This window comes from Lacerta agilis, chromosome 11, assembly GCF_009819535.1.
Source record: "Lacerta agilis isolate rLacAgi1 chromosome 11, rLacAgi1.pri, whole genome shotgun sequence".
NCBI classification, from domain to species: Eukaryota; Metazoa; Chordata; class Lepidosauria; order Squamata; family Lacertidae; genus Lacerta; species Lacerta agilis.
The window spans coordinates 15098913-15121397 of record NC_046322.1 but is presented as its reverse complement, the minus strand read 5'-3'; positions in this window follow the sequence as shown (position 1 = coordinate 15121397).

Here is a 22485-nt window from a genome sequence, read left to right as displayed (position 1 = left end):
ATAAAACCTCAATTTTTTCTTTGCAAACTTGCCAAGAAAGCTCAGCAACAGTTTGGATTTTCACTGTTTGAAATATGGCAGCCCTACCATCGCTGCCTGCTTTTCGATGAGCTGCGAAGTAAATGTAGCTCATCAGGCTTTACTGAAATACTGATTTTCTTGAGGATTTGGTCACTACCACTGCTTCCCTCCCCCCCTTTTATTTGTTTCCAAAAAACAAACAAACCCCCCGGAAGAAGTACAAAGCTAAAAAGTAAGAGTAGAAAGGTTTTATCTCGGTATATAGTTAAGTAACGAAGCGTGGCAAGATTGTCAAATATCTTAATCTGTGTCTTTATCTTAGAGGCTTGCGTCATAAGTACTGATTGTTTTGATTCAACACCTGAAGGCAATTAGGGAACAACGACTGAGCAATCAAAGAGGGGGGGGGGGCGGGTCTTCCATCCACTTCTCTTCCTCATCCAACCAGAAGTTACTAGGACAGGCATTCGTTTTTTTCTCCCAGGGTCTAAGGCTATGTCTCACTGACAATCAAGTCAGGAGTGATGTTGTTTTGCGTGTTCAATAAACATTGAACATTCTTTTAAAATAACTTTAATGGCTTCTTCTCTTCTTCTTCCTCCTCCTCTTTTTGCTATATTATTCTTGTCGATGGTTGCTCACCTGTTTGTGAGCTGGTCTTTATTTATTTATTTATGTGGGAAGGCAGGCATGGTGCCAGTAAATAAACAGATAAATACTATGCTGAATTAATTGATATTTATTTATTTTTTTCAAAAATTGTGTAATGGGGAATCTGAATTACATGGCAAGAAAAATCAAAACTCCTTCATCTGTATAAATTATGGAAATAGCATAAGGGTTTTATAAATTTCCAAATAATGCATGCTAGTTTTGCTATTCAAGAAAACCGGTGTCCGTGCAGGGTGTAGAAGACACACCTGGCCACTGGGAATCCTGCCCAGCTCCTCCTCCTCTGGCTTCTATGATTTCACAAGGCATTTGCACTTTTAGACAAGACTTCATACCTATAAGAGCTAGAAACTTAGGTTCTTTTTAAAAAGGGGTGGGGGTTGCTGAACCCCTGAGACTGCATAGACACAGTTATCCAGCAGTAGGTCTCATGAAGCCAGTGGCAAAGGCGAATTTAGGGGAGTGCAACCAGTTTGGTCGCACCTGATGCCTAGCTTCTGGGGCACCACAATAGGCACCGCAACTACGAAGTCAAACAGAAGGCAAAAGGTGCAGGGACACCAGATTTTGATGTCGCACAGGGTGCCACTGAAATCCGAGACTTCAACGAATGTGACTGACAGTGGGCCCTACTTTTGAGTAGACGTACATAGGCTTGACTATGTTAAACCTGCACTCAGTGCCACACATCCTATGCATTTATTCTGCTCTCTCAAAATTGTGGCATATGTAGAACATTCCCCTTAGGCTGTCTTCCGAAGATGCTTACAAGTGTTTGTTTCTCTGACACCCCCTGCCCCCAACTGCACCCTGCACCAGGGGCATAGCATGGAGGGGGCCTGCCGGGGCGATGGATCCTGACACATTTTGCCGTGCCAGCCCTGCACTTCTTTGTGAGGCTGAGATCCGATCTGAATGATTCACTGGGCAAATCGTAGAGATCAGATCCTAGCACTGCAAGTGGCTCATCCTGCAAGAAGGATACGACAGCCATGTGCCAAGGCTGGGATTGAAGGGTGCAAGGCTGCTACGTCCTTCTCACGCTGCCCTGCCAGCCTTGCAAAGCAACTCGGGGTTGGCAGTGTCAACAGCAAAGCCTGGCCTGGCACACCGGGCTCTGTTCACCCTCTGAACCTCACCCTCTGACGCAAACCCTCATGCACACCGGGTACCAGCAATCGACTCGTGTGTTGCAGCACCCACCGTTTCGTCTGGAGAGGGGAGGGGGGAAGGGCTGCCTTGATTCAGAGCTCCCCCCTCCCGCCCCCACATAACTAGCACTGCTCAAGTCTGATAATAGACTTGGGATGAAATCATGTATATGCGCGCAGCTTTCCATTAGCAGCCAGCGAAACCTATTAGACAACCTTCACTCTGCTTATGTGCAGCAGGATAGCCATATAAGGGGGAGAACAGGATAATCTTTTTGGCTCGGTGCCAGGGGATTTCACAACTCCCACCCAGCCAATGCCTGGACAAAGGATGACGTCTGACCATTTTCAAGACTGAAAATTGCTATGCAAGCAATTGTTGAGAAAGATCCCTATAGATGATCATAATAAAACTGTTCCGCTTGTAAAACGTTGCATGCATTCTTTCCCCTCCCAAGGCACAACCAAGAAAACTAGTTTATCTGGTTTGACTTTTTTCAACACACACACACACACACACACACACACACACACACACACAGACCCCTCTCTGAAATTTGCAAGTCATATTGCGAACCAAAGCAAACCACAATCAACAGCTAGATTTCTTGGTTATTTGAGAAGTTGAACCTCTACTTCCCCCATCCCTTGAAGTGACCTGCCACGAGTTCTGTTGCCACAAATGTCAATTTTGCCACACACATTTTGCTTCTTGATGGCTGATCAGTCTCCTTCAGAGGGCTGGATCTGGGCCAGGGGAGGCCCAGCTGCTGACTTTGTGAACCAAAGGAATTTGAGAGGCAGGGCAATAGAAAATCAGCTTGCCTCATTTTTAATGCATAATTTCTACATCCCAAAACGGAACACAAATCAACACACAGCTGCCCTTTGAAATTTGCACTTCTCTGAATTTTGCAATGTGGTTCTTGAGCAGCAACAACAAAAGTGTAAAAAACAACAACATATTTTTAGCAAACAAAGCATACAGAATGACTTTATAGCAAGGAAAACTGCTTGCAAAAATGTGTATATTCAAGAAAACTACAGACAAAAACACATATATCAGGGAAAATGTACACTACGAGAACTTTAAAAAATGTGTAAGCTGATCAGATATTGGTTGAACCAGTGTGAAGACTGGAGAAAAGTGGGACAGAAATTGACAGAGTTTTCTGTCCCTACTCAACAGTACTCCTGACCTGCCCCAGCAGTGCATGACGCAATAAACTAAGGATAATCAAATCTTCCTAATCCCACTCATTATGGACCCAATATCCCTTGGATTCAGCTCTCTTTGTCTTCCAGCAGGAATTCAGGAAACTGGAAGGCTGATAACAGTTTATGCATACATGCCCTCACACTGTTAACGAAAAATAAACCTGGTCCGTTCTTTAGGGAAACATTTGTTACTCGTCAAAAACCATTCCCGCAGGAACATAATTGTGATCAGGGGAGGAAGGGATAAAGAGTCGGAATCTTGTGCATCTCTGTTTAGAACGGGGCACTGTGGAAAGACTCTTTTTTCTCATTTTAAACAGCTGTCAAAAACAGCTGTTTCTATTACTGCTCCAGTTTGTCCGTCTTTTGTTTGCTTGTTAATTCAACAACGTTTCCCTTAATTGCCGACACTTGGTATTTTAATTACTTTCTGCTATTGCAGAAATATGCACAGAGCCCTATTTATACATTGCAGTGCACATACACACTGTTATTGGTTCAGAGAGACTTGAAATAAGCAGAAATAAAAACTACCACTATCCAGCTATCTATGGATCTGTGGGACACAATTTTTGAACAAGGTGATTGTGTGCTAGTGACTCAGTTAGCAGGTTCCTCTGGGTGATTCAGATCTGAATTTACCTAAGTCTACCTTCTGATCCAGTTTTGGAACTGAGGGTTTATCCGCACTTACCTTTCCTCTGCTCTTTCCAGGCACAGTCCATGCTTTAAAGCTCAGTTTTCAAGTGCCCCCAACTTCTTCTTCTTCTTCTTCTTCTTCTTCTTCTTCTTATTCTTCTTCTTATTCTTCTTCTTCTTCTTCTATTGATGTTGAGCTTTGCTCACGAAAACCCGCTCTTTAAAGTTCAATCGGAGCCAATGGCATTCTGCAGAAAACCCAAGCTGACATGTGCTCCAGGGTAAAATGAAACACACTCGGACATTGTGCATACTTGTGTCTGGAAAGAGCGGGACAAAAGAAAAGTTTGGAGACAGCCTTGGTTGCACTTGTGGGTGACCTACACCCAGTGCTGGATTTACGTATAAGCTAAACAAACTATAGCTTAGGGCCCCACTCTCTTGGGGCCCCCCAAAAATTAAAGAAAAAACAACTGGATGTACATTTCCAAAATATAAGATAAAAAACAAATAAAATAAAACCTACATACAGCAACAATGTTTTGTGTTGTGTAGGCTCCTAGCTGTTATGTGCAAATGCCTTTAGATACCTATTAGGTCCATAAATTACCATATAGCATATATTCAACACAAAAACAGCAACAATTTGTTGTTGACAAAGGACAGCTGGACCTTCAGTAGCATAGGGCCTCATCAAACCTAAATAAGGACCTGCCTACACCAGGAACTGGACACAGGGAGTGCACCATTCCTGGTCCTTCTGACCACTCAACAACTTTTCAAGCTGTTGATTATGATAGCCTTCTGGACTTTTGCTTTTAGTCCCAACTGAGTAGGGTTGACATACATCTTGGAAATCCCGGACATGTCTTATTTCTGTCTAGATTTTTACCTCTTGAAATATGGTAACCCTACAACTGAGGGACACTGCCTTATGATGTTGCAGTCTATAAATTGTTCAATAAATAAATAAATAGCAAGCACGGGGGGGGGAGGCTAATCTGGGTTGGAAGTACAGTAGGGGTTAAAAGGTTAAATTCCCTTTACCCCACCAGACCAGGCTCCCAATCCAGATTACCTCCCCCCGCCCCCATGATGACAATTTGGGAAAGAAAAATCTGGCACTTAAGAACTAAGAATGTGATTAATGCAGCATATAGTTTAGCCCTGAGATCTGTGACCTATTTCTGTCTAGGGTGCCATCGCCCAGCCTGGTAGGTCTGCTAGATGTTTTGGACCACAACTCCCATAAGCTGCTCTCCCCGACATCAGGAGTGCAGCGCCACACCAAGTTGCGGGAGTCTGATTTAGAAGTCTAGACATGGTGTGATGAGAGACTTGCCCAATGGAAGGAAGTCTGTTGTTGGGGGCAAACAGAGAAAATGACATGGAGAAACTGATGAACCAATGGCCCAAGGTGGAGTCAGGTGTGCAAAGCAACTGCACACAAAACAGGTTTACAGTTGCAAGCAGAAACAGAGAGCTCTCGCCGAGGGTTGCCTAACGGGAGAAAAATGCAATAACATTTACACCTGCCTGTGTCGGGCAAAGGGAAAAAAGGGTTAATTCTCTCATCGTGAGGTCACCGTCAGCCAGCTCGTATCTTCAGCAGCAGGGAGGAAGGGAGTCAAGAAAACACAGAATGACTCATTCTATTCTAAAAATAGACACTATGATGAGAGCAAAGGCGCTAAAATGTGAACAGGAGACAGCACATTTCAAATTAGTTTGCACTTTCTCAGCTTTGCCTCAAAGAAGGCTTCCTTTCTCTGGAGCTTAAAGCTGTTTTAAATATTATTAATAATAAAATCAGGGTACATGGGAACTCAAGAAGCAGAACATATCAGTTCTTTGTCCTTCTAGCCCACTCTGGCTGGCAGCAACTCTCTTTCCCATCATCACTTGCCGCCTGATCGTTGGGAGATGCCAGGTCGTAAACTGGAAACTTCTACATGCCAAGCATCTGCTCTATCGCTGAGCTATGGCACATGCCAGGCCACTTATTTGGAAGGACGTGTCAATTTCATTTCTTTCAGTTTCTCAGTTTTGCAATCTTAAATTCAATTCTCCGCGTTTTGCAGCAATCTGCTTTAGCAATAAATAAATAAAAACATAAATAAATCTCAATTTCTCCTAATAAAGACATTTTGTGTATGCAGTTTTCACTAACGTATATACAGATTTTTGCAAGTCATTTCCCCAATATGATGCACACGCGTGCAATTTTTGTTAACATCTTCATTTTAATGCAGCATTTCCCTACTATTTGTGCCATTTAAAAATGCATCGGTTGGTTAGAACTGCATTGCAAAATTCCATGAAGGGAACCTTTCTCAGCCTGAAGTCCACAATCCTTTCAGGGCGAAATTCTTGGCACCATATCCAACAGGTGGGTAGGGCCACAGATATATGTCACAACATACCCTCCAAGTGTACCGATTTTCCAGGGACAGTCCCAGAAGTACAGAAGCCATCCTGGCTTCTGATGTGATCCTGGAATGTTCTTATGTCCCCCACCAGTGCTGTTACTGCTGAGTTCCGCAAGGAGGATGAGCCTGTATTTGTCCTGAGCAGTGGCAGTGAGGATGTATCCTGTGGCCTCTCCATGGCCTCTCCATAACTGCCACTTCCAGTTCCCTCTCTTGGGCAGCTTGTGGCTGCTGCCGGAGAACAGATGAAGGGAGGCCACCACTGCCAAGGCCCAGCCCTGTGTGACATGCCAGCTTTGAGGGGCAAACAAACAAACCCCCGTGTTGCAAAATGTGAGTCAGCTATATCAAAAGCAACACGACGACCAGAAACAAATACAATATGGAAAACTTTATGGAATGATTCAAAACTTCAAGGCTAACAAACCGAAGTCTCTGAAAGTCCTTAAATGAATCACGATGCCAGACTTCACCCGGCGGAGAACAAGCTGTGAAGCTTTGTATAATCAGCAAATGTCCATTTCTGATGTCCAACTCTGAGCAGCGATTCCAGATAACAACTACTGTTTCGCTGAATTCTTCATCAGCGAATTAGTTCAACAGTTGTTCGTAGAAAGATATGTAATTTCTTCATTAACTGACAATAAAATTTTCAAACAATGACCTGCACATGCATAGCAACAACTTCAAATAGCGTAGAAATTACAAACTGTAATATAAATAAGTTACACACCCAATCTTTTTTTGAATAGATATAATATACATGAAAATGAAAAATACTCTTGAACAGTGCTCATGCAATTATGTAGGCACTGCTACTAACAACATTTTTTGAAATATATATATATAGCCAACCCCAGGTGATACTAATAACAAGGAGATCGAGTTTAAAGACACAGTACAAAGTAACAGCCAAGATACAGACAATCAAATAAAACAATTGAGGTCTAATTCAGAGTTAAGTCCCCCTGGATGAATAGTTTTAAACATGAAATTAAAATGGGTTTCTTGCAGCCGTAACTGTCGCTCACAATCCTTTCTGATACTAATTGTCTTCTGATTCACCCATAAAACTGTAAATAATAAATCCGTGTCTGAATGATTGTGAGAAACAAAATGTTCTACCAGAGGTGCAGTTGGGGTTCGGATTGGGGAACATCCCTCACGCATACGTAATGCCAATATGGAGGGATGTTATAAATGGCACTCTGGTTTCTCCACACACAGAGACACACTCACACACCCCTCTTTGTCCACCAGCCAGGCAAAAAACCCCAACACGGCCAAAGTCCAAGGCGGAAGTGCTCCAGGAGGGTGCTAAACAGTGCTGTGGCTAGTAAAGGGGTGTGGCCTAAGGAGACTCCCATGGGTCAGAGGGAGAGAGTTGGGGGCCTGAAATTCCCCAACCTTCCTCTAGTCTCTATTAAGGGGTGTATTTTATCAGCTACAGCCTCATATTTGCACCCCATGGCTTCAAACACATTCCTTTATCAGCTTGCAACATGAATCTAGCTTTAAAAAATTTGCTAGGGAAATCGAGGTTGCACCACTTTGCTATGCATTGTCCATTGTTGAGCATGGAAATTATTTCCAGAAACAGAAAAAAAAACCCCAGCGATTAACTATCATGCACAGTATGACGAGGAAACATGTGGTCAAGGGATGGGATGCTGGCATCCACCACAAACAATAGGTGCATACACAACGTGCAGCCCCACCCCATAACTTAATCAGCATTAAGTTGTCACTTTTTTCATGGACGGTACCAACAGGCTACAGGTGGGGAATCACATGTTTAGATGCTCACCCACCACCCACCCCTCTGCACCTAGAAATATAGCATGCCAGGGAGAGTATTTCAGCCTATCCTTCCTGATATGCTGTTTTTTCTACATGTGGGGAGTTTAATTTGTGGGAGAGCATTCTAACATGGAGCCTCCCACCTGTAGATCGAAGTGGCATGGCTCAGGGGGGGAATGTGCTTTACTTCCTGATTCTGAGTTCTAGCCTAGAATTCTGCTAATTCATTGTGGTATAAAAGGGGAAGTTTAGTGTAAGGAAGAAGTGTGGAAAGAGACTGAACTTTTTTGTCAGGTGATGGCAAAACGGCTTCAGGGCTCCGCCGCAAATGCATTTTCACTTAACTGATGACTCATAGCTGAGTACGAAATAACTCCACTGAAAGGCATTGTGAGAAGTTGTTCAGGATCAAACTTTGGTGACACCTGTACATTTAAAGCACTATAATACCACTATAAACAGCTATGGTTCCCCCCCAAAGATTTATGGGAAATGTAGTTTGTTAAGGGTGCTGAGAGTAGTTAGGAGATTCTTGTTCTCATGGAGCTACAATTCCCATAGGAAGAAGGATTGATTGTTAAACCACTCTGTGATTTGTAGCTCTGTGAGTAGAATGGGGTCTTCTAGCAACACACAGCAGCCTTAGCAAACTACAGAGACATTGGATTCTTATCTCATTATACATGACAAAGCTATTTTTAGCCTTCTCACCCCTTGCCTTTTCCTGTAAGACCAATTGCAGTCGTTAACAGTCGTCAACAGGTTTTCCACACCCATCAGCCAATCACCCATTCCCACCACCCTTCGGAGTAATACCCCTCCCCACTCTCTCACTATATATAAGGGTCTGGTGACTTCCGTTTCAGTGTATCTGAAGAAGTGTGCATGCACACGAAAGCTTATACCAAGAGCAAACTTAGTTGGTCTCTAAGTTGCTACTGGAAGGAATTTTTTTATTTTTTATTTGTTTTGACTATGGCAGACCAACACAGCTACCTACCTGTATTAGGATTGATTTTAATTTAAAAAATAGCTCAAGGGTCCAAATGTTTTGCCCCACCACCATCACCTTAAACTAGCAGCATGACTCATCTCTCTTCTTCCATCCCTCCCCTCCCCCACAATGAAATAATCTGTCATCCACATCTGCAGATGTCCTTTTGAGGAACTGAAAAGACTGAACATTTCACCTATTATGATATCATGGAATGCAGCAGAGGAGGTGATCTCATAGATACATATATATTCTGGCTTTGAGCAGATTGTTTGCTCATGGAAATTGCGGTTCAGTTCCCCCACCCTCTGGCATCTCATGGTGCTTTGTTTCCTCCAGTGAATGCTGATTTCACCCCTCCACTCCCCCTTTATTTTAACAGGAGCAAATTAAGGTGTTTGTGTTGCATTGCTGGGTTCAGGAAAAGTTCCCAGGCATCTCCCACACCAGCAGGTTGCAAAAGGTCAGTTTTACACTAAGTTGCACGTGTGTCGTTCCATCCCTTAAGGATGTTGTTAACAGACATCTAGAGCTCGTAAAACAAATAAAAGTATGCATGTTACATGAATGAAGACCATTTTCAATCCAACAGTATACTGTATTGCCCCAGTTAATACTGCCAAGTACAAACAAGAAGTCTATTTGATACCAGTGCCAAACACCCATATGAACCTCCCCTTGGGATCATTTATAGAAGCCCTACTCCAGCATGGCCGGCCCTACCATTAGGCAGAAAGTCAGGCAGCTGACTTGGGGCAAGCAAATCAGGTGATGTTGATAATGATGATGATTCTGCCAAGGAAGGGGAGAGGCACGTGTGGGATTTTCTGTCTTGGGTACCGAAATAATTTGGATGGCCTTGGGTGAGAGCTGGGTGGGGTGGAGCTGATGTGTTAGCTTCCCAGCAGGTGAGGTCACTGTTGTTTACCACGGGAGGGAGGGTCGAGATGGGCGGGGAGGCCAGCAGGTTGCTAACACACCAGCGGAGCCAACTGAACATTCACAACAATGCATTTGCACTGTGCCAACCTCCTCACCACCTGGCAAGCTGCTTCTGGTATTACGGGCTTTGAAATGGACATCATTTGCTGTGTTGGGCTGGCCTTGTTCTCTAACCCCCCCCCCCATTTAACACTCCTAGCCGAGTGTTGTGATGGGAGGAGCAGACACATGTCCAGGCAACCCCACCTTCTGCAATTATTCTGTTCTCAACAGCTTCCAGCCAGATATTTATCACTGAGCATTATGGCCATCTCTTGCTGTTTGTCCTCATAGCAGCTGGTACTTTGTGGAGGAGCCTTTGCACATTTTGGTAGTTCAGTGAACATACATAGGTTTCTCTTTCAGAATTTCCACTCAATGTGCGGATCTCCAGAGGGTTCAACGTGTGGAGCTCCAGTAGGGAGGGTGATGTTGGGAGCAGCACACAGAGCCGTGTTTCCCCACCATGCACCAGGAAGCCTAATTGCCAAAGAGCACAGGACCATTGGCCCTGAACTACAACTCCCATCAGCCCCAGCAAGCATGGCCAATGCCCAGAGATGGGGGCGGCGGCGTTGTAATTCAGTAACATCTGGAATTACAAATTTCCAAAGGTTCCCCACACTGGCTGCAATGTGCGAAGGTACTTGAAGACATGTTACAAAAGTCAGGTGCCCACCCTTCTGTCTCTGCTGAGCGGTAGCAAGATTTCAGGGGGTTCCAGGCACTCACTCAAGGTCTACGTTCCTTTGGCGAATTGAGACACAGCAGAAACTCTCATAGCTTTAAGAATAGAGTTTATTCACCTTTTTACACCTTCAGTTTGCATGGAGGGAGTCCTGATCTCACAGCATGGCATCTCTCCCAGCCTGCTTCAGCCAGCCTGCCCAAAATGGAGTCCAGTCTTTCTTCTCCCCTTCTCCTCCTCAGTACACTTTGCCCTAAATACTCTTTTCATGTCACTTCAAACATACACCTCATTACCACGGCAACCTCTGTCTGCTGAGGCCCATAATTCCTCTTGGGTGGACTATCAACCATTTGGTTGTGTTAATTCCTCTCCTCCCAGGCCCTGGTTTGGAAAAAAAAAATCTTAGCCTATAATTTTTCCACTGACTTCCAATCTTCCCTTCAATTCTCCAAATAATTGAATTTATTAATTTCTAGGGGTTGGTGGGGAGGGGGGTGTGGCGTTTGCCTTCCTAGGGTATACATATAGGAGAAGGAGTGAGTAAGGGGTTAAGTGGCTGGCCCTAGGCTGTCCAATAAACAGAGGGGGGAGGAGCTAGGGGCAGCTGAAGAGAGTCAGTTAGAGTGAGAGTTAGAGAGCGGGGAGTTAAGGGAGTTGTTGAAGAGCAGTTGATCGAGAGAGTTGGTTGGTGGGTGGTTGTTGATTGTGAGGGTTGGTGGTGAGGTAGAGTGGTGAGCGTAGGCAGGGTTGTAACCATTATCTTAAGTTGTTGAAGTTTTTAAATAAACACTTATTATTTTGTTTAAAATTGCACCCTGACTGTGAAAGTTATTACCAGGGAGGGGATCCTGGTTGGTGGCAGCGAAGCGCGTGGTGGCACAGGGATCAATAGTCCGTCAAACGACTGGGGACCCTGTGTGATCGCCACAAAACTGGCGGCAGCGACGGGATAAGATCAATACGCCAGCAGGAGACATCAATAAGCCCGTGGAGGGATATTGAGATCATTGTACCTGTTCACCACAAAATTGGCAGAAGCAGCTGGGGTTAAGCAATACACCTGGAAGGGGAAGGGTAAATCTGTGAAGTGATAACCTAGCCCGGGGGGGTGTAGTTGTGGTTACCCAAGGACGCTGCAAGGCTAAGATAACAAAAGGAGAAAAGAGAGCTCACAAATCTGTTCTGGCAGAGAGTTTTGACTTGGGGTCGGAGGAAGTAAGCTTAACGGGTAGAGAGAAGACCCATAGCAGAACTTTGAGACCCGAGTCTGGAGAAACCTAGCCAGGGGGAACAGTGCTGAGAGGAGATTTCTCTTATTTTGTTAATTTAACTGTCAATCCTCAATCACACAATATGCCACCTAAAAAGACAAAGAACCCTGTGAGGGAACCAGCTCAAGATAGCTCTGAAGGGGAGGAAAATGGGAATCCTCTGAGGGAAGAGCAGAGCTTAGAAGATGAAACTAATATGTACCTGAGGTGAGAGAGCCACAAGTTTCTATAGAATTAGAAAAGTGGAAACTAGAACAACAATATAAATTTGAATTAGAAAAAGTTAAGGCTAACCAAGAATTAGAAAAGGAAAGAATTAGGCTGAGGTGAGAGAGAAAGAACTGAGATTGCAAGCTGAGGAGAGAGAGAGACAATATAATTTAGAAATGAAGAGGATGGAATTGTCAGCTCTGAGCAATCAAAATAACAGCAACAACAGTACACCTCAAACCGTTAACAAAGTAGATTTAAAGCGATTCCCTGAGTTCAAGGAGGAAAGATAGCCCAGAGGCTTTTCTGATATCATTTGAGAGAGCCTGTAAAGATTTCCAAGTGAAGGATGAGGAGAAAATGGTGATCTTAAGGGCTAGAATTAGTGGGGTACTGGCAGAAATATACGCCCAAATGACAGAAGAACAGTCAACAGATTTTGAGATGTTTAAACAATTAATTTATACGAGGTTTGGAATTACCTCAGAACAACTCAGAAAAAAATTCAGGAGTGTGACAAAGTTGAGAGAAGAAACGTATGCTCAGTTGGTGGCAAAATTACAAATTACCTCAAAAATGGTTAGAGCAGGAGGGTGCGGATTCAATTCAAAAAATCAGAAGAGGTTATTGCGTTTGGAGCAATTTTATGCCACCATAACTGTGGAGCTGAAATTATCTTGTAAAGGAAAGGAAGTCCTAAAAACCATCCAGGAGGCAGCAACCCTAGCTGACCAAATTAATGAAATTAGGGACCATGGATTTGATAGTCCAAAAATTTGGCGGGGAAATTGTGGGGGAACCCCAGAAACCAATTGCATATGCTAAAGGAAGCTCTTCTCCGGCAATGAAAAAGGGAAACATACCACAGTCAAAAAGCCCAAGTGACGTGGGCCCAACTAACACCCATACCTCTGAGGTAAAGAAAATAAATCTAATTATACTGGGAAGAGATATGAGGTGCTGGTCGTGCAATAAACTGGGCCACAGAAGCTTGAATGTAGGACTGGTGAACAAGTAAATCTGGGAGCACAAACACTCAAAACACTCTTATTGTATCCACTCAGTAGGGCAGGGTGAGGCTAAGCAGGTTGCCACGGAAACCGAAGCTCTAGCTAGGCCTGAGACAGGGAGATTCCTGAGGCCTCAGTAATACCTGTTACTTGATAAACAGAATGATTTGCTCTTGAGAAAGTCAGGAGGAAATATTTGGATTGAAAACAAAAAATATCTAGGGTTAAAAGATACCGGATCCCAAATCACAATTGTTCATCCTGAGGTAATCAGTCCCAATAAAGTAATTCCAGGAAAAACTATAGAAATAAAAGGAATCTCCAAAGAGCCAGTTAGACTCCAAATGGCTGAGGTAAACATTAAGTTACATGACTGGAGTGGAAAGTGGCACGTGGCCATTTCAGAGGAAATCCCCACTGCGGTGCTTATCGGTTGGGATCTCCTGGAGCATGTACAGAGTGCGTTGTTATTACCCGCTCCAAGGTGGGCCAACTGTCAACTGATACTGAGGGAAGCGAAACAGTTGCCAATGAGGGCAGGACTCAAAGTCCTCAAGTTGAAACTTTGAGTGAGCCAGGCTTCCTAATACCTTTTAAACTACTCAAAAGACTAATTTCTCTCAGGAACAAAGAATGACATAGGACTAAACAGCTGTTTTGAGGCAGCAAAATCTACTGTTCCATTAACCCCTGATTGCCCAGAGAGGTTCTGCTTAGAGGAGGGGCTGTTATATCGTGAAGCCATTAGCACACCTTATAAAGGGGGAGGAGGAAACCGCAGACAACTAGTGGTTCCTCACATGTATAGAGAAAAAATCATAAAGCAAGCCCATAATAGTATTTTTGGGGCACATATGGGGATAACTCGGACCAAACGAAGAGTGGCACAAAATTTCTATATGGCCAGGATATGGGGAAGCAAATTAGAATGTATTGCCAAGGCCTGTGACATTTGCCAGAGGTTAGGACTCGACTTGGCACAACCCGTGCCTAGAGCAACCAAAAAGGGGAATGAAATGCAACTAGCCTGGGAGGAACCATCCCAAATCGTGTCCAAAATAAATAATGCAAACTACCTTATCCAGCAGGGGGATGAGGGGCACAAGGTAGTTCACGTAAACATGATTAAGCCTTACCAGAGAAATGAAAGCTGGGCTCTCTGTGCTATCCGAGAGGACCCAGAAGAAGCAGAAATATCATGCTGGGAAGGGAGAGGGGAGCAAGAATGTAATATACAAGAAGTTAAGCTAGCCCCTACCTTAACCCATTCACAGCAGGAGGAAATAAGAAACATCCCACAAAAATTTAAAACGATTTTCAGTAATACTCCAGGACTAGAAAAAGGGGTAGTCCATCACACTGACACCAGGATTGCAAAGTCTTGTGATTTCATATTTGCTATGCCGTATGATGAACAGAGTCAGATGTGGTTGCAATGCAAAGCCAGAGCCAATGCTCCATATAACCACACCATAATGGAATATGAAAAATACATTCACATGGGCATTAATCCAAAGAAGATTGTGATGGGTGTTCCATGGTACGGCTATGATTATACCTGTCTAGGTTCAATTAAGGCCCGTGTTTGTTCAATTGCAAAAGTTCCTTTCCAAGAGGCTCCATGCAGTGACATGGCAGGACGTCAGCGCCCATATAAAGTAAACATTGATCTAGTAAACAGTTTTATTTCCGGGATCCTGTGGGATGAGGAACAGGAAGCCCCATATTTAGAATGCAAGGTCTTTATATTTGACATTGGGGGGCAGGCCTGGAAAGCTTATGACTGGTCACATATTACCACAGTGGCGATTTGTGAAAAATATGACCCTGAGCTTATGGGTTATGTCCATTCAAGAGGAGTCAGAGTTGTTTTAAAAAGTGACCTATCTGTGAGATCAGTTAGAACAACTATTCAAAGTTATGACAAAACATTCATCAGTTGGAAATATAGAAAGAAAAACATACTGAAAGTTATAGTTGCCAGGGTGTCCCATCAACTTTCTATGAAAGTGAAAGTGTTTCCTACACTAGAGATTGTGTGGTGGGAAGTTGGGTACCCTGCTGCTCATGCAACACAAATGAATGCCCAAAATGAACGTGGTTACACAGCATTAACATGGCCACCACGTCAAAGACATAAAAAAGTAGTCTTCAAATTGCTTGAAGTGGGAACTGATAATTCAACACAGACCAAAGATGAACTGACAGCAAGGGAGATTGCTAAGAGCAATAAGCAATTGGAGCTTTTTAATCTACTTTCATTAAGTAAACCTGTGTGTCCAAAAAGCTTCAGCAAGCTGATTAAAAAAGCAGCTTTCCACAAACTTCTGAAAGCAGTTCCCAATGAATTCAGAAGCCAGATAACCAGTTCTTATGCTGCTTTTGAGGACTTGGAGACGTTTGCACAAGGCATCGAGCTTCAACACTTAACAGAGATCCTGAAGGAGAGAGAGGGTGATCCAAGAGAGCTTTTGACCCTGAGAAACAAAGACTCTACACAGATTGGAATCCACAATCGTTACAGACGCATCGACTGCAGGGATCGGGGTGGGACTGTGTCATATGGCGGAGGAAGACAACTCGCATCCCATCACGTGTGGCAGAGAAAAGACTGGTGCCCAGAGAAAGACACTTCTTGTGGCGGTTAAGGACAATAAGGAGCGTGAAAGGATCCTGGACATCATTGCAGATGCCTTAGCACGAAGACCCGAAGGCAAAGATTAAAATGGACAGTTACAAATTTTCTTGCAGTTAACTAAAGGTTTAATATTGCATGATCTATTGTATATAATGTGGGAAAAAACAATTATTAAGCCAGTATAAGATGAGGAGTTAAGGTTAGTAAACATAGGAAATGTTTGTTTGAATTAAGGTGTCACGCAGTTTGATCAGGAGTATAACTCTGTGCAGTTATCCCTCCTGAATCAAACTTATTTAAGGGGGGAGGTATGTGGCGTTTGCCTTCCTAGGGTATACATATAGGAGAAGGAGTGAGTAAGGGGTTAAGTGGCTGGCCCTAGGCTGTCCAATAAACAGAGGGGGGGAGGAGCTAGGGGCAGCTGAAGAGAGTCAGTTAGAGTGAGAGTTAGAGAGCGGGGAGTTAAGGGGAGTTGTTGAAGAGCAGTTGATCGAGAGAGTTGGTTGGTGGGTGGTTGTTGATTGTGAGGGTTGGTGGTGAGGTAGAGTGGTGAGCGTAGGCAGGGTTGTAACCATTATCTTAAGTTGTTGAAGTTTTTAAATAAACACTTATTATTTTGTTTAAAATTGCACCCTGACTGTGAAAGTTATTACCAGGGAGGGGATCCTGGTTGGTGGCAGCGAAGCGCGTGGTGGCACAGGGATCAATAGTCCGTCAAACGACTGGGGACCCTGTGTGATCGCCACAGGGGGTTTCCCCACCAAATCAATAACAATGATAATCAGAAGTATGTGAAGAACTTTCCCCATCAAATGCTGTGAAAAGTGATGATGTAAAGTTAAGGGCAAGCTTGGTTATGTGCCAAGCAGGGAGAAGAAATCTTCCACAACTGCTGATATGTAGAAAAACTGTGTGGATTCATAGTGAGAGAGGACAGGAAATGTGGGTGTGTTGAAACAGTCAGAGATTACTCAGCATTAAAGAAGCATTCAGCAACAATGGTACAATCTTTAATTTTGTAAATAAACTTTGTTGGACTTCAACTTCCTGTATCTGACACAACAACATGCAAATGTGCGTTGCCCAGTATCCATCCATTCCTTTGATGTCGGCCCTTCACTTATTAAGGAGGGTTAATTGTGACAGGCTTCTGCTATCAGTAAACCAGTCTTTGGTAGCTGTTCTTATTTTGCTGCTGTCCTCCTCATCAGGGATCCTGAGATGGTTTTCTTGAAACGAAAAGTGTTATTTGGAGACAGGATGTTGTGCCAATCATACATGACCTACTTTCAGCTTAGGATAAGCTCTCATTGTGGTGATCTGGTTGTACCACTCTAGAGTGTTTGAGAACAGATTTTTATGACCTTTGAATAGGTCTTTTTAAAATACAGTAAGCGTATATTTTGATTCCTTTCCTCTGCCCTCCCAGGCAGCTTTTTGCTGCTGTGTTCTTAGAAAATATCTTGCCAAGGGCTTATAAATGTTCAGAATTGTCTGTCTTCCGTGTAGACATGGGCCAATCTGCGCATTTTAGTTCCTCATTCCCCCCTTCCCCACATTTTAAGTTCAGTTTTTCACATTTCTATATCAGTTGTGTGCATTTTTTTTAAAGTCCTCATTAGAATTCATCACCATTTTAGTGTCAATTTCTCACGATATATCATTATTCTTAATTTTTAAATTTATATACCGTCCTTCATCTGAAGACCACAGGGCAGTAAACACATTCTTATATACACATTTTCCTAAGATACACATTTTGCAAAAGCATTTCTCTGTAAAAAAAAAATTTTTTTTGCAGGTTATTTTCACCAAAATGTGCATTTTTATGGGTGCTTTACCCAACTGTGTGCATTTTTGTGTACTTTACTTGACTGGAGAACTCATTGCAAAATTCAGAGAAGAAGAAGAAGAAGAAGAAGAAGAAGAAGAAGAAGAAGAAGAAGAAGAAGAAGAAGAAGAAGAAGAGTTTGGATTTGATATCCCGCTTTTCACTACCCGAAGGAGTCTCAAAGCGGCTAACATTCTCCTTTCCCTTCCTCCCCCACAACAAACACTCTGTGAGGTGAGTGGGGCTGAGAGACTTCAGAGAATTGTGACCAGCCCAAGGTCACCCAGCAGCTGCATGTGGAGGAGCGGAGACGCGAACCCGGTTCACCAGATTATGAGTCTACCGCTCTTAACCACTACACCACTGCTGGCTCTCACAGAGAAGTTTACATTTCAAAGGACAGCTCCATTTCCATTCTCGTATTGTTTCAGAAAGTGCAATAGGTTCACCTTTAAATGCAAACTGAATCAGATTGCTCCCCAGTACCTATCTTTATATTTGAAAGACAAAAGCCTTCTTTAGGAATTCGCTGGATTTCAGAAGAGAGGGAGATGACTAACCATGAGTGCATTGATTATATGTGAAGAGAGCATCTGTGTACAGACAATATATGCAGAGGAAACCCTTGCAAACAACCCTTTTGCCATTCTGGAAAGGTGAGCTACACAGAAGCACAGGTGACATGGCAGAAGTTTATAAAACTATGCACTGCATGGAGAAAGTGGATAGAGATAAGTTTTTCTCCCTCTCTCCTAACAGAAATCACAGACATCCAATGTGGCTGAATGTTGGAAGATTCAGGTCAGAAAAAAAAGAAAGTCCTTCATGCATTGCATAGTTAAACTATGGAACTCACTGCCACAGGAGGCAGTGATGGCTGCCAACTTAGATGGCTGTAAACAAGGATTCAACATGAAGGAAAAGGCTATCAATGGCTACAAGCCTGGATGGCTATGCTCTGCCTTCATGGTCAGAGGCAGTAATGCTTCTGAACCAGAAGCTTTTTTTTATTGGGTATTATGGGTAAAGAGATACCAAGGCAAGATTTTTTATTTTATTTTTTAAATTGTTCTTATATGCAACAACTGTGGCAGGAATTTTGTTAGCCCAAAGATGGAAACAACAGGAGTTACCAACAAAAGAAGAGTGGCAGATGAAGCTGATGGATTTTGCAGAAAGCGTGTCCTCCATAAAAGAGGGCACATGTTGTGGTGCGACCTGGTCACATGACCCGGTGTCATGGGGGGGGGGGGTAATCTGGAAGCAGCCACACAACCCCTGATAGGTTGATCCCATGTTGCTGGGGTGCAATCTGACCAATGGGGTGTCGTAAAGAGCAGCAACGCGGGACCTATTTAAGCCCATGCGAGGCTACTGAGCTTCCTTTTTGGGGCTTTCACATCGGAACACCTGCCCACCTCTCCCTATATTTAGGGCTTGCGATTGACCTTGCTATGCCGTCGTGTGTCGTCTGCCATTAGGGCAGGGGCACGGCAGGAATTTTCCCCACTTGGCTGATTGGCTGGTGCCATTTGGGTTTCGCCTGCCGCGTAGCAAATCATCACAACTTGTAAGTTGCGGATAGGCTCTGGTTCAGGTGATAGGCGTGGCATGTGACGTGGCCACGCCTATGCAAATGAAAGATATTCCGGTAGAGGAATCCAGGGACTCATTGGTTTGGCGTTCCCCAAAAGGGGTTCCCCGAGTCCAGGGGACATCAGGGCGGCTGATTGGTACTCCTCCCAGCAGATGTCCCTGGTGTTCATCCTTGGCTGTCCTACGAACGTGTCTCTGGGACAGCACTGCCTGCAAGGGTGCAGGGAGTTAGTCAAACCAGAACCTATGCAACCACTCACTTGATTGTAATCAGTAAAGTTGTGGCCTAAATTTCTGCCAAAAACCAAACCAAATATCTGACTCATGTGTTAATTTATTTGGGGAAAGGTAAACTGCGGGAGGCAGTGGAGGATAGGGGTACCTGGTGTGCTCTGGTCCATAGGGTCATGAAGAGTCGGACACGACTGAACGACTGAACAACCACAACAAAAAGGTCTAAACATGCAACTGGCGAAACTGACGGGAAGAATTCTGAACCAGTGAGACCAAGCATTCCAAAAGGACTGGAACAAATTTATATTATATTTGAAAGACAACTGTAAGCAATTAACATCATTAGCAGGTAAGATGAAATGGCTACCTATTCAGGTTGAGTCGGACATGACTGAATGACCGAACAACAACAAATATAATATTTTAGGTAATGATATAACAAGGATAGAAAATGAAGCGAAATGTAAAGATGTAAAGTTTAATTTTGAAAACCATCAGACGGGAAGGAGGGAAGTCGTTAGGCTCAGTTGAGCCAAAGAGATTAAATAAGAGGGTATGATGTTACTCAATGTAATTATATGTAAAACCAATGAAAAATCATTTATAAAACAGAGGCAGTAATGCTTCTGAAAATGAGTTGCTGGAAGCCATGGTGCAGGGAGTGCTGTTCTGCTCAGGTTAACCCAGCAGGACTCTTCTTGTATGCTCATATTCCAAGGATCTTGGTCAGATATGCGCCTCTCCCAACATCACGCAGAGACAGACACATGCCTTCTTCAGCCATTTCACTTCCCTAGATCATTTCAGAATTTGCGCAGAGAAGTGAAACTTTGGAATGGACTCAGTGTCACGTACCTATTTTCTTTTCGTACCTTCCTTGTGATGCTGTTTAGATGCAAGATAACAAATTAGCTGTGAGACTTTGCTCCCTTCTCAGGGCTGAGGATGTTTCTACAAAACTTCCTCTAATTGGAACTGACTGAGTCTCCTAGCAAGTCACCTGCTAATCACTCATGACTTTCTTAAAACACCAAAGAAAAAAAGGAAGAGGTCAGTCACAACCAGTATGATAGCCAATCTCTAACTTAGGGCCTTTCCAGCTGATCATATATTTTGGTTTCTAGACGAAAATCAAAGCGTTACTCATTTGTTGCACAACATCCAACCATCTTTCCTCCAGGAAGTGCCTCTTAAGTTATCTAATGTTGTTTGTGTACCACAGAGAAATCATAATAAATTTGCAGTAATGGCCATGACCTTTGGTTCGTTATTAGTAGCCAAGGTATAAGCTTTTGGTTTGTGAATTGGTTTAAATGAAAACAGTAACAAAGGGGAAATTGGAAGAATTTCTGAAGGGAAAGGGCTGGAGGAGGGGGGGATGAATTATAAAGTGAGGCAAAAGGTTGTTGTTATAAAAGCAAAGTAGGAATTAAAATGAAGGTGAGAAGAGATGAAAGCTGTTATAGGAGGAAGAAGCGAAAGGACCAGAGAGGAGGAATGAAAGAATTCAGTCGTTTGGTGGCTGGTTGGGGTAGAGCAGGCATCCCCAAACTTGGCCCTCCCGATGTTTTGGGACTACAACTCCCATCATCCCCAGCTAACAGGACCAGTGGTCAGGGATGATGGGAATTGTAGTCCGAAAACATCTGGAGGGCTGAGTTTGGGGATGCCTGGGGTAGAGAGACGAACGTGAAAGGGGAAGGGCAGAAGAAATTACCAGAATCATAGAATCATAGAATCACAGAGTTGGAAGAGACCACAAGGGCCATCCAGTCCAACCCCCTGCCAAGCAGGAAACACCATCAAAGCATTCCTGACAGATGGCTGTCAAGCCTCTGCTTAAAGACCTCCAAAGAAGGAGACTCCACCACACTCCTTGGTAGCAAATTCCACTGCCGAACAGCTCTCACTGTCAGGAAGTTCTTCCTAATGTTTAGGTGGAATCTTCTTTCTTGTAGTTTGAATCCATTACCCCGTGTCCGCTTCTCTGGAGCAGCAGAAAACAACCTTTCACCCTCCTCTATATATTTGAACATGGCTATCATATCACCCCTTAACCTTCTCTTCTCCAGGCTAAACATACCCAGCTCCCTAAGCTGTTCCTCATAAGGCATCATTTCCAGGCCTTTGACGATTTTGGATGCCCTCTTCTTGACACGTTCCAGCTTTTCAGTATCCTTCTTGAACTGTGGTGCCCAGAACTGGACACAGTATTCCAGGTGAGGAATACCAGAGATGGATAAACACACTTTGAGTGGCATGAGGGCGGGAAAGAGACATTTAAAAGAAAAAGTCTTCTTCAAATAGAGTCTCTGGATCAGCACATGCTGCGTAAAATGAGGAGGCTGAGTCGCAATACCTCCCGAGCAAATGCCTGCATTTAGCTTGAAGAAAAGCTGAGCGATCCTAGCTATAAGGAAAATGCTGTGGCAAAGAATTCAGAAATTTTGGAAAACGGATTGAGGTGTGTCCCTTCTCACTCCTGGCTATTTTTGCCTTTTTGAAGAAAACTCTGGCACTTGGGAGACATAAGGATGACGTGTCATTCCGGTCACCCAACACCCAGCCAGCTGAGTAGACTGGTAGGCTGAAGGTGTCCCCAAGGGAAAGGTTCAAACTCCATGACAGCAAAATGAGCATTTCTCTCTTATGGAGATTGCACAAGGACATTCTGCAAACAGGAGGAAGCATTTCAGGGGTTTACCCTCAGAAGCTAGCTGGTAGCTCAATGGAAAAGAGCCCTCTAATGGGAAGTAACATGATATACCGTATTTTCCTGCGTATAAGACGACTGGGCATATAAGATGACCCCCAACTTTTCCAGTTAAAATATAGAGTTTGAGATATACTTGACCGCAGATTCTCCACCTGGTGTGTAAGACGACCCCCGACTTTTGAGAAGATTTTCCTGGATTAAAAAGTAGTCTTATATGCCAGAATATACAGTAGGTTTGAGTCATGTTGAAATGATCCCTGTCAGGCTATGTGTTCAGATTTTAAAGGGAGAAAGTTTAAAGAGGGAGAAGTTCTAAAACCCAAATCTCTCACTAGGATGGGTGGATCTGTAAGTTTCAGTTTTTGTCAGTTTCTCATTTTTCA